Below are 16,159 nucleotides of genomic sequence, written 5' to 3'. Positions count from 1 at the left end.
CAGATACTGTCTACCTTTGGTGTGAATTACAATTTCTAAGTAATGCCAGGACACTGACTCAAAACCAATCAAAACTTAGTTGAGTTTCAAACAAGACCTCCCCATCGGCCCCATCACCCACTGCTTCTCCAGCATCTGGGAATGACTTTGTCTAAGATTAATGATAACTCTTGTTGGATGCATGCTGCTTCAGTGGACAAAACATCCTCATGTTCCTCAATTCTTATTATCCTCAGAAAAGTGCTATGGGTTAATGGTTGCCATTCCTGTATGCAGATAAGAGAATTCTTTACAATGGCAGTGGAACCTACAGGGAAGAGCAGTGTGGGTTCAAGGCTTTGTGAGGTCTCAACCCAGGACTTCCCTCCTGGACATGAACCTGGACCTGGAGGGGCTCGTCAGACAAGATGACTGGTATGGACCCATCTACTCTGAAGTTCTGTGAAAGAAGAGCAGGATTTTACAACTCTAAACACACGCACTATTCTTTGCAATGGCTTAAAACTGCCCCAAATGAAAACAAATGGTGACTCTTGGTGGGAGGGTGTGGAATGCTGAGCATCCACTGTTCCTCAGCACCAGTTCCATCTGGAGTTTCTGCAGGCCCAGAATACCTTCTGGGTCTCCTCACTGTCAGTCAGAATTTCAGAAGGAATGAACTTCTAACGGTGAAATATAAAACCAGTCTTCTGATGAAAGCAAGGCTCCAAGAGGTTCAGTAACTTGCCTGAGGACACACAGCAAATCAAGAGTTGGAGGCACCAACCACACAGGACAACAAGAATCTATGGAAAGGTATTGCAGGCAAGAGCTTTTTCTCAAGCTCGGATTCCTCTTGGGGTTGAAGGTAAGGTAAATTCAGATCTGTCTTAGAGACTGGACTCTTTCATGTCAGATTCGAGCACCACCTACCCCTTGTCTTTTGGGAGTGGGGAACTATCTAAGGCCTCTGCTTTAAAACTATACAGAACTGATGGTATCACAGGCAAGGCTGTGGATCAATCTGAGTATATGCAGGAGCTTGTCTGGGTCTGAGATATAAGTTTTGTGTTGGCTGCTGTGGCCCAGAAGGTGGTGGTCTGGGCACCTGACCAGCTGGTACCATCCATGAGACTCTGCCACGTGCCTGTGGATGAAGCTCTGCCCGGTGCATCCTGAGTGCTGCCTTCAGTTCAAGTTCACCCTCACCTGACCCAGGGGCCTGGAGAATATCCTCTACCTCATTCTACTTTGCGTTCCTCTTTGAAAAATGGAAAGACAGTGCTAATATTCAGGATAATGGAAAATTCTAAAGCACAAGACCACTAACTTTGCAATGAGCCTGGGTTTAAATCTCAGCTTAGTTCCTTACCAGCCATGTGATTTGGGGCATAGTGTTGAATCTTCTTCATTTGTCAAATTTGGATAATAAGAATGTCTCTGAAGGGTTGCTGTTAATCCTATATAATAATAGGGTAATATGCAAATTGACCCTAATGGCGGAATGACCAGAAAGACAGCTCAACCAGTCACTATAAGGTGCACTGACCACCTCTTGGTCCCTTTCCCCGGCTGGCAGGTGGCAGTGGGGGGGGGGGGGGGGGTGGGGCCGGCTGCAGGCAGCCAGGGAAGATGGCCCTGATCACAGCCAGGCTTAGGGACCACACCCGTACACAAATTCCATGCGCCGGGTCTCTAGTATGAAAAAAAATCATGAGGATAAGGAGCCAGGCACTTAGCATAAAGGTGGCCATTTTTGTTAAAATAGGCAACAGTTTTGTGAAACAGACAGCTACTGAAAGTTAAGGTGGGGGCATTACCATTGCTGTGTTAGTGTCACTATCCTGCGCAGTGGACCTGGACAAGGGGCACAGGGATGGGAGAAGGCATGAGTCCTGTGAGGGCAGCTCCAGGAATGCTCGGTTCCAGGGGCACGACAATTTTGGCCAGTTGTAGAATCCGTCTCACTGCCTTCTTCAGCCCCAAAGACACCAACAAGAAAAAAGAAAAATTTCAAAAAGCCAACCACAGCAGTTTAAAACCTCCCATTGGTTTTGCCTTTCCTTCCCCACGTATTGTTTTTGGGAAGGGCTGTTTCAGCCACAGCGCTGCCAAGAAAACAGGGTGGTTTCCCTTGACCACTGGCCACGGGTGCGCGCCTTTGCCTCAGCGTCGGTGCAAGTGATTTTAAAAAATAATAAAAATCCTTTTCTATAAATAAACCCTTAGACTGTGGGTCTTAGAGGGATGAGTTCCTGCTTCTGAACTCACCACAGGCAAGGTCTCCCCTCCAGAGGAACTGCACATGGTGGAGCCAGAGAGATTCCATTGAGTTTCCCATCTACGCAGGAACCGTTCCTGGCTGGAACTTCTAAAGACCCCCCCACTTCTCAACAGATACCCCTCCCTCCACTTCCCCAGAGACTGTTAGTACAGACTTTTATGAGTTTCCAGAGTCTGACATATTAAAAAGCTATAAGGATTTACTCAGTGACAAGAAGCAGTGAAAAGAGGGTGAGTTTTGGAGTCCAGAGACCTGGGGTTGAGTTTTGACTCTGTTTCTGATTAGCTGTCTGACAAGAGGCTTACATGGTATTGGGCAAGGTAGTTGACATCTCTGTGCCTGCCTCAGTTTCCTCATCTAGAAAATGGACATACATCATGCATAACTCATGAGCTGAGGTGAAAATTAAATAAAAAATGCATTGAAGTCTCAAGCACACAGTAGATATTCAGTAAATAATCATTGTTATCAAGTTCTTGGCATGATTCATTATTAGTAAGAAAAAGAAGGCTCCCTCTGTTAGGATTCCAAAGAGGATTTAATGAAGGAATAATTAATAAGAAGTGGGGGGTGGGGGAGGGAGGCGATAAGGGAGCCAATAAGAAACATTTAGGGACTCAGAGACCTGCAATGGTAGGGAGACGTAACCACCCCTAGATCTGAAGGGGCAAGGGGACGGCCAGGTGCTGCTGGAGCCCAGTAGGAGGTGGAGACATGGGAGAGGGGCCACTGGCTGGAGCTCTAGTTTTAGAGGAACATGGCCACTGACAGAGCAGGCCCAGAAGCAGGGAGGGAGCTGGGGAACTGTCCCATCCTCTCCGCCTCCCACCCTCAGTCCCTTGCTGATGCCTGTCAGTAGCCATGTCCAGCTGGGAGGCAGGGGCCAGGGAGCCCCTTGAGGGGACTAGGAATAAGCCTTCCCGGGCACAGTGCATACCAAAGGGTAAATCTCAGTGGGAAGAGGGTGCAAGTGGTGAGTCACCAGGCTGGTCAGGGAGGGATTCCTTGTCATTTGCATATTGGTTAGTATTAGTCAACCCAAACCATAACAGATCTCCTGCAAAAACCCTAGAGTGGTGATTGTAGTCACGTCACTTCAGACCTAAAAGCCCTACGACGGTTCCCAAGGTTTAAAGAAATGGGCCCTTACTTCCCACCCTCTTTCCCGCCCACGTCCCAAGCCCTGTCTTCTGGCTCATCTCCTGCCTCTCCCCTACTTGCACTTTCTGGGGTGCCTAAATCCTTACATGCTTCTCTGCTATGTGCTCACAAGTTCATTTGAAACGTCTGATAGTGGAAAATCTGATGGGTGAAAGTCTTCACCCATTCCATCCCTGTCTTCTCTACTTGGCCAACTCTTGTCATCCTCCAACACCCAGTCATGCACTGCCTCCTCTAGGCAATGTACCCATCCTCCCCTAAGGTCTCACAGAGAGGCAGCCGAATATGAGTGAGGCTCAGAGCAGACTGCCAGCTTGCTGTTCCTGGCTGCAACATTTTCTTGCTGCATTGTGCCCTTGCCACTTAACTTCTCTACGCCTCAGCATCAACATCTGTAAAATGGGTGATGACTGTACCCACTTCATAGGGTTTTCCTAAGAATAAATGAGTCAATGTATGCAAAACACTTAGAATAGTTCCTGGCATATAGTAAGTACTTAATACATATTAGCTATTTTATTTTTAATTACTGGTATATCATAATACTTAACACACATAGTATAACTCAAAATTTATTTGTCTGATCCCCACATTGATTCTTTAAGCAACTCAATGATAGGGTCTTTGTATTCCAAATCCTGGAATAGTGCTTGGCACATAGTAGGTACTCAATAAAAGATCAATGAGTGAAAGAATGAACGAGTGAATACACTTGAAGTGTTTGGAATCTGGTTTGGGCTTCCACGTGCTGCACACCATAGGCCTTTTCTCACAGATATGAACAACTGAAGAAGTCAGATCCAGAAAATTCAAACCCTCCAGAGCAAAGCTGGGTCACCTAGCAAGGCAACTCCCCTATCTGCCCAGTTTGAGTGGGTCCCTGCCCTGAGCAACCAGCCACTTCTAATCTAATTGTGTGATAAAAGAAATAGCTTCTCCACCCTTCACACTTCCTCCTCCCAAGTTAGAAACCAAGAGTCTTGTTCTGCATTTGTGTCAGAGCTCTGGTCTCAGGGGAAGACACACATTCCCCCTCCGCCCCCACACCCCACGGCAAAATCACCATCTTCGGGACATTCAAGGGTGGAGGAGTCTGAGCAGAGAAGCTGTGCATTCCCAGAATGCCTGCATGTTCCTCCAGTCACTCAGTCCTGGGAGCAGGTGTGTGCTGTGGAGGACACAGAGGCTCTGCCCTAGGCCCGCAGCCGCTCTGACTCTCTCTAGGCTTCCAGGACCCTTCCTGCCTTCTTCCATTGACTCATTCATATGCCCTCCATGGCTTCCCATCTGATTCAGTTAAAACAAAATGCAAGGTCCTACACAGCCCACGTGACTGGCTTCCTGGCTGTCCCCAGCCCTCACCACCTCCATTCTCCCCATCACCTGCCCACTGCAGACAGCAGGGCTCATGGCTCTTCACCACTCAAAACACACTGCTATTTCCCTACTAAAAAGGCTCTTGCTTCAGATATCCTCATGACTCTATCTTTCTCCTTATTCATGTATTAGTTCCTTCATTTCACAGACAGTTTTAAACTTTAAATTTTTTATTTTAAATTATGGTTCAAAAACATGCAAAATTTACCATCTTAACCACTTATGGGTACAGTTCAGTGGCATCAAGTTCATTTACTTACCTTGCTGTACAACCATTATCACTATCCATCTACATAACCCTTTTATAAAACTGAAACCCTACCCATTAAACACAAACTACCCATCCCTGACCCGCCCCAGCCCCTAGCAACCACCATTCTACTCTTCTATTTCTATAAATCTGACTACACTGGAAACCTCATATCAGTGGATTACACAATAGTTGTCCTTTTGTGACTCACTTCTTTTGCTTAGCAATATAATGTCCTCAAGATACATCCATGTTGTAGCAAGTGTCATAATTTCCTTCCTTCTTAAGGCTAACTAATATTTCATGTACACATACAACCACATTTTGTTTATCCATTCATCTTTTGATGGACACTCGAGTTACTTCCACCTTTTAACTATTGTGAATGATGCTGCTATAAGTGTGGGTATACAAATATCTGTTCAAGTCCCCCCCTTTTATTTCGGGGGAGGTTCATACCCAGAAGTGGAAATGCTGGATCACAGGGTAATTTTATATTTAATTTCTTGATGTCTTCCATAGTGTGTACACCACTTAGTAATGCACAAAGCTTCCAAATTCTCCACATCCTCACCAACACTTGTTTTCTGTTTTGGACTTTTAAAAAAAGATAGCTATCCTAATGAATGCGAGGTGGTATCTCTTCGTGATTTCCAACAGACAAGTTTTGAGCACCTACTGTGACCCAGGTCTGAGCTGCGTGACTGTCAGCACATACAGAGTCCACTGCCTGAACTCCAGCGAAGGAGCAGGCGGCAAAACAAACCTGAAATGAACCGTTCCTGGAACTGAACCCTTTCGGGCATTATCTCGTTTAATCCTCACAATCTCTGTAAGATGAATATCATTATCTCACTGCAATGAAGAAGCCAAGGCTCACTAAAGTTCATGACTCGCCTCCTGGTTATAGAGCTAATACGTGTGACAACTGAACACACACGTCTTTGAGACTCAAAAGCCTATGCTGTTTTCTCTGGGACAGTTTTTCTCAGATATTTTTATTTAACTGAGCAGGAAGACATAAAAATAACTTTGAGGCACTGACTGACTAGGGCCAGCTTTTTATTTGGCAAAAAAAAAAAAAAAAAAAAAAAAAAAGGAAAGCAATTAATTTACCATCTACTGTCACTATTCTGTATAGGAAAAAAAATTAACCACATACCCTTTGGAAAAACACACACACATGATAAAGTTTATTCAACTGAATAAACTTGGCTTTGTGAAAACCTCACTCCACTGTCGAACTTTTTTCATTTCCCTGCCCCAGTAAGGAAGACCATGGCTCAATCTGGGACCAGTCCTCAGCTTCTGAATGTCAAGTGCTCTAGCCTGGCAGGCCCTCAGCTGGGTACTATGGGGAATGCCAGGCCAAGTGTGGGCTGGCCTTGGGGGGAGCTTAGACATGCACAGAACAGAGGGAATTAGGTGCCACCTGGTTGCCCAGCCTACTCGGCAAGCGATGAGAAGGTAGGGGAGTGTTACCAAGCGCTGCCATTTCTGCTGCCTTTATGACCTCTCTTAAACGTTTCTCCTCACTTTCACCACTAATTCAGGTCCCATTTTCCAGAGGAAATTAAAAACCTTCATACATGAGCCACCATAAATAAAGGGAAGAAATGAGCCATGAGTAGTGAAAGCAGTTGCTAAATATACAAAATAAAACTGTGTGTTAAGGATACATAAACATTCAGGAAGAAAAAAGAAAGGCTTAGAAAATAATAATCCACTGTCTCCCTGTCCCTAGCCTCACCTGAGTCTGAGTCTCCATATACAAGCCAAGAAATTCCTCTAACGCAGAGATTGCATCAATCCTCCACCCTGTTCTCTGTGCTTTCAAATTAGAAAACTTGTATTGACCTAGCTCAGTAGTCAGAAAACTATAGTCCACAGGACAAGTCCAGTTGCCTTTTTGGTAAATAACAAGGATCGGAAGGCAGCCATGCTAAGTCACTTACATAGTGTCTGTGGCTGTTTTCATGCTGCAACTTCAGAGCCCAGAGACTGAGCGACCAGCCTAGCCTAACATAGTTCCTATCTTTTCCTCTGCAGGAAAAGATGGCCAATGGGATCCTTGATCTAGCTTCAAGTTCAGGGACTCTGTTTCTATTACGTTACTAATCCTTTCCAGTGAATTTTTAAATTTTGTCTTTTTCAGCTATGAAATTCCATTCCTTTTTTAAATAGTTTCAATTTTTTTTTACGGAAAACTCCTATATTTCCATTTTTTCAAATTATGTTTGTTCTTATGAAAAAGAAAAGGTGGGGGGGGCTTGCAACCTAGTTCAGTATCTGGTTGAAACTGTAGTCTTACTTCCCCACTCTGACTGACTTGGGTGGAGCTGCGGGGACCCTCAGGGGCCCCGCCACAGGAGGAGATTATAGGCCCGAGCCTCCCCACAAGTTCAGTTCAGGCTTTGGATCCGGAATTCCCCTGGACTAGCAGATCTTCGAAATAAAGGTTAAACTTTCCTCCCTCAGAGTGCTGGTTGATCATTCTCCTGCGCATTCTGCCACAACACTTAACGCCATAAAACATGGTATAATAACTGCTTTTAAGGTTTTATCTGAGTAGTTCAACATCTGGGTCAGCTTGGTGTTGCTATCTTTTAATTGTCTTTTCTTTTTAGAGTTGTTGAGTTCCTGGTTCTTTGTTTTTTGTAAATTGATTAATTTTAAATTATATGTTGGACACTTTGAATATTATGTTATGAGACTCTGGGTCCAAAAAAATTAAAGCAAGCAATCTTCATACATAGGTTTAGACCACAAGTTCCAACATAGCTTCTATGGGCTATGGTTCCATTGCCAGTTTAGTCTTCAAGGCCTTTGCTGTGCTTTTAAGGTCTGCCCCAAATGTGCACCACCCAGGGGCCAGTCTAGTCCCTGAAAAGTGATCTACACTGTAGTTAAGACACGAAATTTTGTTATGCAGCTTTGGGTCAATTCCTCACATGTAGAGCCTGAGAATGAGCTCAGAATGACATACACAAATTTAGGGGACACCTTTCTTGAGCTCCTTCTCCTCCATGATTTCCTCTACCCAGGCTCCCATTTCCCTGGTGTGCTGGATAGAAAGCCATGGCTTTAGCTTCTTCATGCTGTCACACATTTTTCACAACTGAGTCCACTTTCAGAATGAAGCAGTGAGAAACAAAATAATAAGAGAAATACCCAGCCCTGACAGTCTTTAGACCATAGGGAGCTCTCTTCCCAGTTCTTCAAATCAGAAAGAAGAATCTTTTCTGAGAGTTTTAGGTGCCTAAGGAGCTGCCACTGCAGGAGTGTGGTTCATGACAAGGACTCGCCTTGGGGCCCACCTAAGCAAGTAATAAGAGTAAAATAAAGAGAGATTCCTCCCTTCCCTCCCCTGCCACGTTTTGTCCTGCAGGGCCCATTCTCCCTAATCCTCTAACCAGCAAGAGAAAGTTTACTTTGGAGTTTTTGTTGTTCATGCTTAGGACAGTTCCAGGCTCAGGCTGCCCTACGGTCTAACCTAGAATATACAGAAGGGAAAAAACTCCCAAGAAACTTAACATCTGTATGATTAATTTTACGTGTCAACTTAACTGAGCCACAGGGTGCCCAGACATTTGGTCAAACATTATTCTGTGTGCGTCTGTGAGGGTGTTTCTGAGTGAGATTAGCATCTGAATCTGTAGATTGAGTAAAGCAGATTTCTCTCTCTACTGTGGGTGGGCCTCATCCAAATCAGTTGAAGGTATGAATAGAACAAAAGGCTGACTCTCCTGTGAAAGGAAATTCCTCCTAGAACAATAGTGTTTTTTGTTGTTGTTGTTTTTGTTTTCTGTCTCTGAACTCAAACTGAAGCATTGGCTCTTGCTAGGCCTGGAGCTTGCCAACTCTGGGCTAGAACTCTGCCATCAGTCTCCTGGTTCTCCAGCTGCTGACTACACGTCTTGGGACTTGTCAGCCTCCAAAATTGCATGAGCCAATTCCTTACAATAAATCTATTTATTTAGGCGCATCCTTTTGGTTCTGTTTCTCTGGAGAATCCTAATACAGTTGCTCTTTGATCTTTTATTTCCCTCCCAACCCAACCTGTGATTTACTTTTCAGAAGTCTCAAATAGTTGTTTTATGTATATTCTCCAGGGTTTTTAGCTATAATTAGTGAGAGAGACAGCTTGGAGTATGCTCATTCCATTTAGCTAAAACCAGAAATGTCTACTTTATTTTTAACTGCTGTATAGTATTCCATTGGGTGAATATACTACAATCTCTTTATTCGTTCTCTATTGATAAGTGTTATGGTTCTTTCCTTATATTTTCTATAAATATGTGCAGAGCTTCTCCAGAATATATACTTACATGTAAAATTGCTAAGGTGTAAGGTATATCCATCATCAAATTTACTAGATAGCACCAAAACACATGCAGAAGTAATGCTAACAATTTAGATTTGTACTAGCAATATATAACAAGTTTTCTCATTGTTTCATAGACTCATGAACTTTTGGTATTGCTGGATATTTAAGTTTTCGCTAGTCTAATATGTATGGAATGACACCTCTACGTTTTAATTTACTTCTGGTTACTAGTGAGATTGAGCTGCTTTTCAAAGTTTTGGTCCTTTCATATTTCCTCTCTTGTGATTTCTTTGTTCAGAATGGTTCTCTATTTTTCTTTTGGGTTTTTAAAGTCTTTTTCTTGTTGATATTCTTATTTAATTCTTATATGTAGCTGACTGTGTTTAACAGATGTAGCAAAATGCTTTCTCCCATTGACTTTCTTGTCTTTCTTACTTTGTTTGTAGTGACTTTTGGTGGATAGACGTTTTCATGTTTTGATGCCAGAAAGATCACTATCAGTGCCTCCTTCTCCCTTACTCTCTATATTCAAATAATTTCTGAGCCCTGTTGGTTTTTCTCTCCTGTCTCTGCCAGCTGTCCATGTTTGCGGCCCCTGGGTCAGGCTCTCCTCCAGTCCCATCTCCTGGACAACTGCATCATTTCTCAATGGATTCCCCATTTCCATTCTCACCTAGATACAATGTGGACTTTAAAGAACATGAGTTAGACCATGCTATTCTCCTGGGTTAAACACTTGGAGTGGTTTCCCTTCACCTATCAGATTAAGTGTAAGCTATTCTGGGCGCCAAACAGACAATAACAACAAACCCACCAGGCCCTGGCCATTGCTGGCTCCTCCAGCCTCATGTATTATTCTGCTCACATCTGTGCTCCAGACACACCGCACTGCTCCTCTCCCCACCCTTCCCTCACCAGGCATACCAGGCATCTTCACACTGACTTTCTGATACCTTAACATTTAACATAATCATGACAACTCCCTCTCTCCCCTGCCTCAACGTAATATTACCAAGGCTTTGAGGTGGGATAGGGGAGGCTCTAGCCTGGAAATGAGCTACTATGGACCAGACACTTCCTTCTTACAACTCCAGTGACCTCATTTACAGATGAGGAGGTTGATGTTCGGAGGTGCTAAGTGACTTGCTTAAGACACACAGCTAGAAAGTGGCAGAATCAGAGGCTGAACCCAAGTGTCTGATGCTCTAAATTATTGACCCGCAGCCCTTCCTGGTTCACAAGGACTAGATGTGACTCCTGGATCTGCTATTCACTGGCTTTATGACCTTGGGCAAGTCACTTCCCCTCTGTGAGCCTCAGTTTCCTCATCTGTAAAAGAAGGAGAATATATTCGATCGTCTGTAGGCTCCCTTTCTCCTAGAGACATGCTATTCTGTTGCAGTGCCCACTTGATCCTACACATTTCTTCAGTCCAGGGCTTCCCACTGAGAACAGTCCACTCTCCAATAATGACCCCAAGTCAGCAAAGTACTGACTATCCTCTCCCAAACTCTGCAGTTTTTACATCAGTCTCTGAACTAGCACAGTAACCCCTGCTACAAATCTGCATGTCTAGGCTCATACCTGGCTTATTGCATCTCTTCCTAAAGCCAAAAATCCATTAGGAAAACAGAGATGGTGAATCCAGACACAACACTCTCATGAAACTGCACTAAATTCTTCTGGCTTCCTGAGTGACCATGTGCAACCCCCTGCCCCACTCGGAGCCTCGATGATCTCACTTGTAAAGCAATGGGGGTTGGTTTCTAGTAGACAGAGGACTAGATCTAACCTTCACCTGTGGTGAGAACCTAGTAATAGAAGAATGAACCATCAAACAAAGGCCCATTTTCCTAAGGAGAGCCTTATCTCAGCAAATTCACACATCTCATCCTATATAATAAAAGCCTAATATGCAAATCAACCAAACAGCAGAATACTGGTGGAACGACTGGTCGCTATGATTCACACTGACCACCAGGGGGCAGATGCTCAACACAGGAGCTGCCCCCAGCTCGCAGGCCCCAGGCCAGCCAAGGTGGGTGCCAGTGCCCCCCCCCCCCCCCCCCGCATCACTCCGCCAGTCGCCCCGCAGAGGGAGGCAACCTGCGGTGGCAGGGGGCGGGGCCGGCAAGCAGGCAGAGCCAGGCTGGCCAGGGCAGGTGCCAGCAGGGGGGGCCCCTGATCACCCTGCCAGTTGCCCCACAGATCAGCCCTGATGGCCAGCCAGGCCTAGGGACCCTACCTGTGCACAAACTTTGTGCACTGGGCCTCTAGTTTAGAAAAATCAGCTACTACCCAAAATAGAGGGAATGTTCCCCAAAGAGCAGGGATTGAAAACTGAGGTGAGGAAGAAAGGAAGGGAATAAAGCAAAGTTCTCTCCAACCAGGTGAAGACATTGAGGATTGCAGAGGATTTCCCACAAGCTTCAGAGCAAGGCGGTCGTGGATCCAACTCCCCACTGTAGCTCTCACTAGTTGCCCAGCCTTAGGCATGCCACTTAACCTCTTGGGGTCTGTTTCTTCATTTGTTTTTTTTTTTTTTTTAAATGGGCTAACCATTTTTTACTCACTATTACTTGTGAGGCTTAAAGGAGATGGCATGTGAAAATAGCTATAGGTATTCCAAATTACTCATTTTTATTCTTGTGTGTTTTCTATTGAAAGAGAACCAGGGACTGCCAAGAAAAGACAAAGAAACTTAAGGCCAGATGTTTTCAGGCAAACACATCGATGTAAAACATGCTCCGCATGCATCCTGAAGCACAGTATCTCAAAACTGGAAGTGACTCTAGCAATTATCAATTACGGGATAATTACGCCAGATTTAATATTCTACATCCCCCACTGTCCACCACTGCTTGAGTGCTGGCACTGACTGAGAGTTCACTGCTTTTCAGAAAAATGAATTCAGAGAGAGGTGGATTGAGGCAAATTATTGAAACTTCAAATGTTAGACCTGATGGCCCTCCCAAAAGTAAGCCTTCTCTGTCTCTTGCTTTACCATCCATCACCAAACTATTTGCAGTTATCAATCCATTCAAGGTTATACTTTTCCACTGAAACTTTACTGCTATTTCCTTTATTGGGATCCTCCCCCTTTCTTGCCTTCCTCTTCACTGGAGGAGACATCTATTCATTCTTTAAGGATTTTTTTTAACTATTGATTTTTAGAGAGAGGGAAAGGGAGATGGAGAGAGAGAGAAACATCGATGTGAGAGTGGAACATTGATTGGTTGCTTCCTCCACACCCCCTCACTGGAGATTGAGCCTGCAACCTGGGCATGTGCCTTGACTGGGAATCGAACCAGCAACCTTTCAGGGCATGGAAGATGCCCACCAACTGGCCAGGGCCCTATTCATCCTTTAAGGTGCAGCTCAAACATCACCACTTCCAAGAAGTCCTCAGTGAGTGCCAACCCCAAGCTGGGTTAGGGGCTCCTCTGTACCCAGTTCCTTTTACTGAGACCTTACTAAATAAAATAATTGAAAATAATCAATTTACATATTGGCCTCTCCACCAAACTGTGGTTCTCCAAAAGCCTTACCTTACACACCTCTAGATCCCAGCTCCTCCCAGAGGACGTGGCTCAAGAAGCTGCCTGAGGAGCTGAGCCACCAAAGGGGCGGAGACGCCCCTGCAGAGCAGGCAGTGGCTGTTACACGGGAGCAGCTGCCCAGTGTGTGTGTGTGGCAATAATAAGATCCTGGACGTGGTCTCCTGAATAAGAGGAAATGGAGAAGAAAAGTTTTCATTTCAAAAGTGCTCTGGGGCTGTTTTGATTTTCTGTTTGTCTGCCCCCAGCAGACAGACACGCTTTCCTCTCCCACAAACTACATTCAACAAATTGGTGGGAGGCTGGACACATATCTCAATCAAACTGCTGCAAGAAGAAGATGGGAACCCTTCTTTGAGTTTTTGTTGTTGTTGTTTAACAAAGCAATGGGCTGTAATGCCATTGAGTTGTAATCAAGGGGAGAAGGAAGGATGGACATTCTGCCAATACATGTACTTGACATTGTGCTAGGTGCTTTCCAAAGGTTAGTTTGTAATAAATCTGTGAGGTTAGGGATTGATTTACATGTGGAGAAACTAGAGGTTAAATAACGGTCTAGAAGTTAAATAACTTTCCATTAGTCCTATGTCTAGAAGGGGATCAATCCAGGTAATCCCCCAATGTATGCTTTTTACAATCCCATAACCAATAAGGTACAGGTCATATGTTACCTACCAAATATCCATTTGCTCCTTTGTGTTTAGATACAGAACTTGTAGTCTCTGCTACCCATCAGGAATGGCCATCAGGAATAAAGACAACATTTCCCAGCCTCCCTCACAGCGGGAGAGTCATGGGACGAAGGTGTACCCAAGGGTCAAAAGTCCAGAGGGGCAGGTGGGACTTCAGGGAAGGCTCCTGAAGAGAGACAGTGCCCTTTGTTCCCCTGGTTTCTCTGGCTGCTAAGCTAGGACATGAGAGATTCCAGAAACCATGTTGAGACCTTGAGAATGGGAGCCATGTGTTAGAATGGGCGTCCCAGATAGCTATGGAGCCAGAGCCAACTCTGGACTCACAGACATCTTTGATGACTGACTGAGGAGATCTTTGTGTGTTAAGCCTCTCTCTCTGAAGCTGAAACAGTACATCTGATATCTTGGCTCAATGGCAAATTCACTGTGGGGCTTTAGGCAAGTTATTTCAACACTTTGGGACTTAGTTTTCTCATGTGGAAAATAAGTAGATTGGATTAGAAGGGCATTCTCAAAGGTTCTTTCTAACAAGGGATACAGCATAATACTAGCAGCCAGGGCTGCTGGGGCTGAAAGGACCACAGACTTAAAGAGACTTTTTCCCCCCTGAGGATTTTCAAGGTAGTTAGAACCATTCATTCATTCATTCATTCATTCAGTGTGGTGGCCGCTGTGGTGTATTGCCCAAATGCCCCTGAATACCATGTTCCCAATTGTCAGGAGTGCTGGCTTCTGACAGGTCACAGCTGACTCCTCTCCCAGAATGAGCATTATTTGAAGGGTGCTGCCTCAAACAAAGTGAGGCCAGCATTCCAGGGTAGCCCATACCCATCCGTGCATTGATGAGGAAGGTACAAGAGTGTGGCTCCCTGCCTCCATCTCTGGCAACTTAAGAGGGCAATGCCAGTTGCCGAGCCCCAGGCAATTGCATCCCAGCTCAGCTTCTCCTTCCACTCAATCCATGAAGGTCAAGGCCTTTGTGGGTGATGTCTCCAAAAGCACTCACTGATGAAGTTTCTGCCTTCAGGTATCTGCCTCAGGGCCTGTTTCTCAGGGTAACCCACCTAAAGCCTTTGGGAGGAGGAGTGGCTTTACAAAGGGCCCTGGTCGGCAAACTCATTAGTCAACAGAGCCAAATATCAACAGTACAACGATTGAAATTTCTTTTGAGAGCCAAATTTTTTAAACTTAAACTTCTTCTAACGCCACTTCTTCAAAATAGACTCGCCCAGGCTGTGATATTTTATGGAAGAGCCACACCCAAGGGGCCAAAGAGCCGCATGTGGCTCGCAAGCCATGGTTTGCCGACCACTGATAGGGATTTTGGCACTGGGCCACCCATCAGCCAGCAATGAGGATCCCATCGCTGGGGCGGGGGCAGTCCTGACAGCACCTGGCTCCACTGAAGTCCTGAAACTGGGAAGACTTCTGCTCTTGGCGAGCAGGGGTGGGATTAGAGTCAAAGGAAAAGTACTGGCAGGTGCAATATATCAAACGTTCGAGAGATATGGGGGAAATCAGTAGTTACTAAGACTATGGAATGAGATGGCTCTACTGAATGCTATCAATGTCCTAAAGCAAGTCAGTGAAAGGCTGGAAGTGATTAATCCCTAATTTAAGACAAAGTGTGAAAGTTAGCAGGCCTCCTTGGCAGCATGTCAGGAGGCTCATCCCTGGCAGCTGGAGCGCAGAGCTGAGAGCCAGACCCAGGACTCCATCAGAAGGGGAGCAGAGTGTCAGTGAGAGTCTAATTTTCCACCCTGGTGTGACTCAGGTCTGGGCCCTGGGCGAGGAGATGTGGGGTGGGGACATCTGGGTGGATGCCCTCGAGAACCTGGACATTCCAGCTGTGCCTAGGCCTTCTGGGCTGCAGAAATGGCCTCATCTTCCCAGTGATGCATGAACTCCTTGCTTGAAGATGGCTCAGAAGGCTTCGCCTGGCAAGCTAGCATATGTCTGCTTCAGGACTTCCTCTCCAGGCCACCAGAAGCTGGGATCAGACCACACCAGAAATAATACAACAGCCACCAGGGATGTGCTGGGCCTCCAGGAGAGGAGATGAACCCTGAAGGAGCTTCTGAGTCCAGAAAACCTACTCTGGCAGGTGCCAGAAACATAGGTATGGGACTATATCCAGGAGCAACAGGCAGTGGGATAACAGAGTTTATTGATGTGGGAGCAGTCGCCTTGGACACAGGATTTAACACATGGCCAGGATAGTGTTGTCTGAAGGAGTACTAAAAACAGTCCCCTCCCATGACCCTTATGAAAGTCCACCCTGGGAGATAGTCCCCTTAGGCTCCAAGGTTGACTGTGGGGATCTCACAGAAGATCATAAGACATGCCCACATTAAGTGAAGTAGAAACACCAGGATAAAGAAGAGAGGAAGAGATCAAAAGGCTCTGAGAAGTGGGCATGCTCAGGTGATTGGCCACAGAAAGCCAGAGGACTGATCTAAGACGTTCAGTAACTATTCCCAGTAACCACTATGGGACAGGCATTGTGGTAACTTCTCGGGATATTATGACAAA

This window comes from Plecotus auritus, assembly GCF_963455305.1.
Source record: "Plecotus auritus genome assembly, chromosome: 2".
NCBI lineage: Eukaryota > Metazoa > Chordata > Mammalia > Chiroptera > Vespertilionidae > Plecotus > Plecotus auritus.
The sequence above is the reverse complement of the archived record's forward strand: the minus strand, read 5'-3'. Positions refer to the sequence as shown.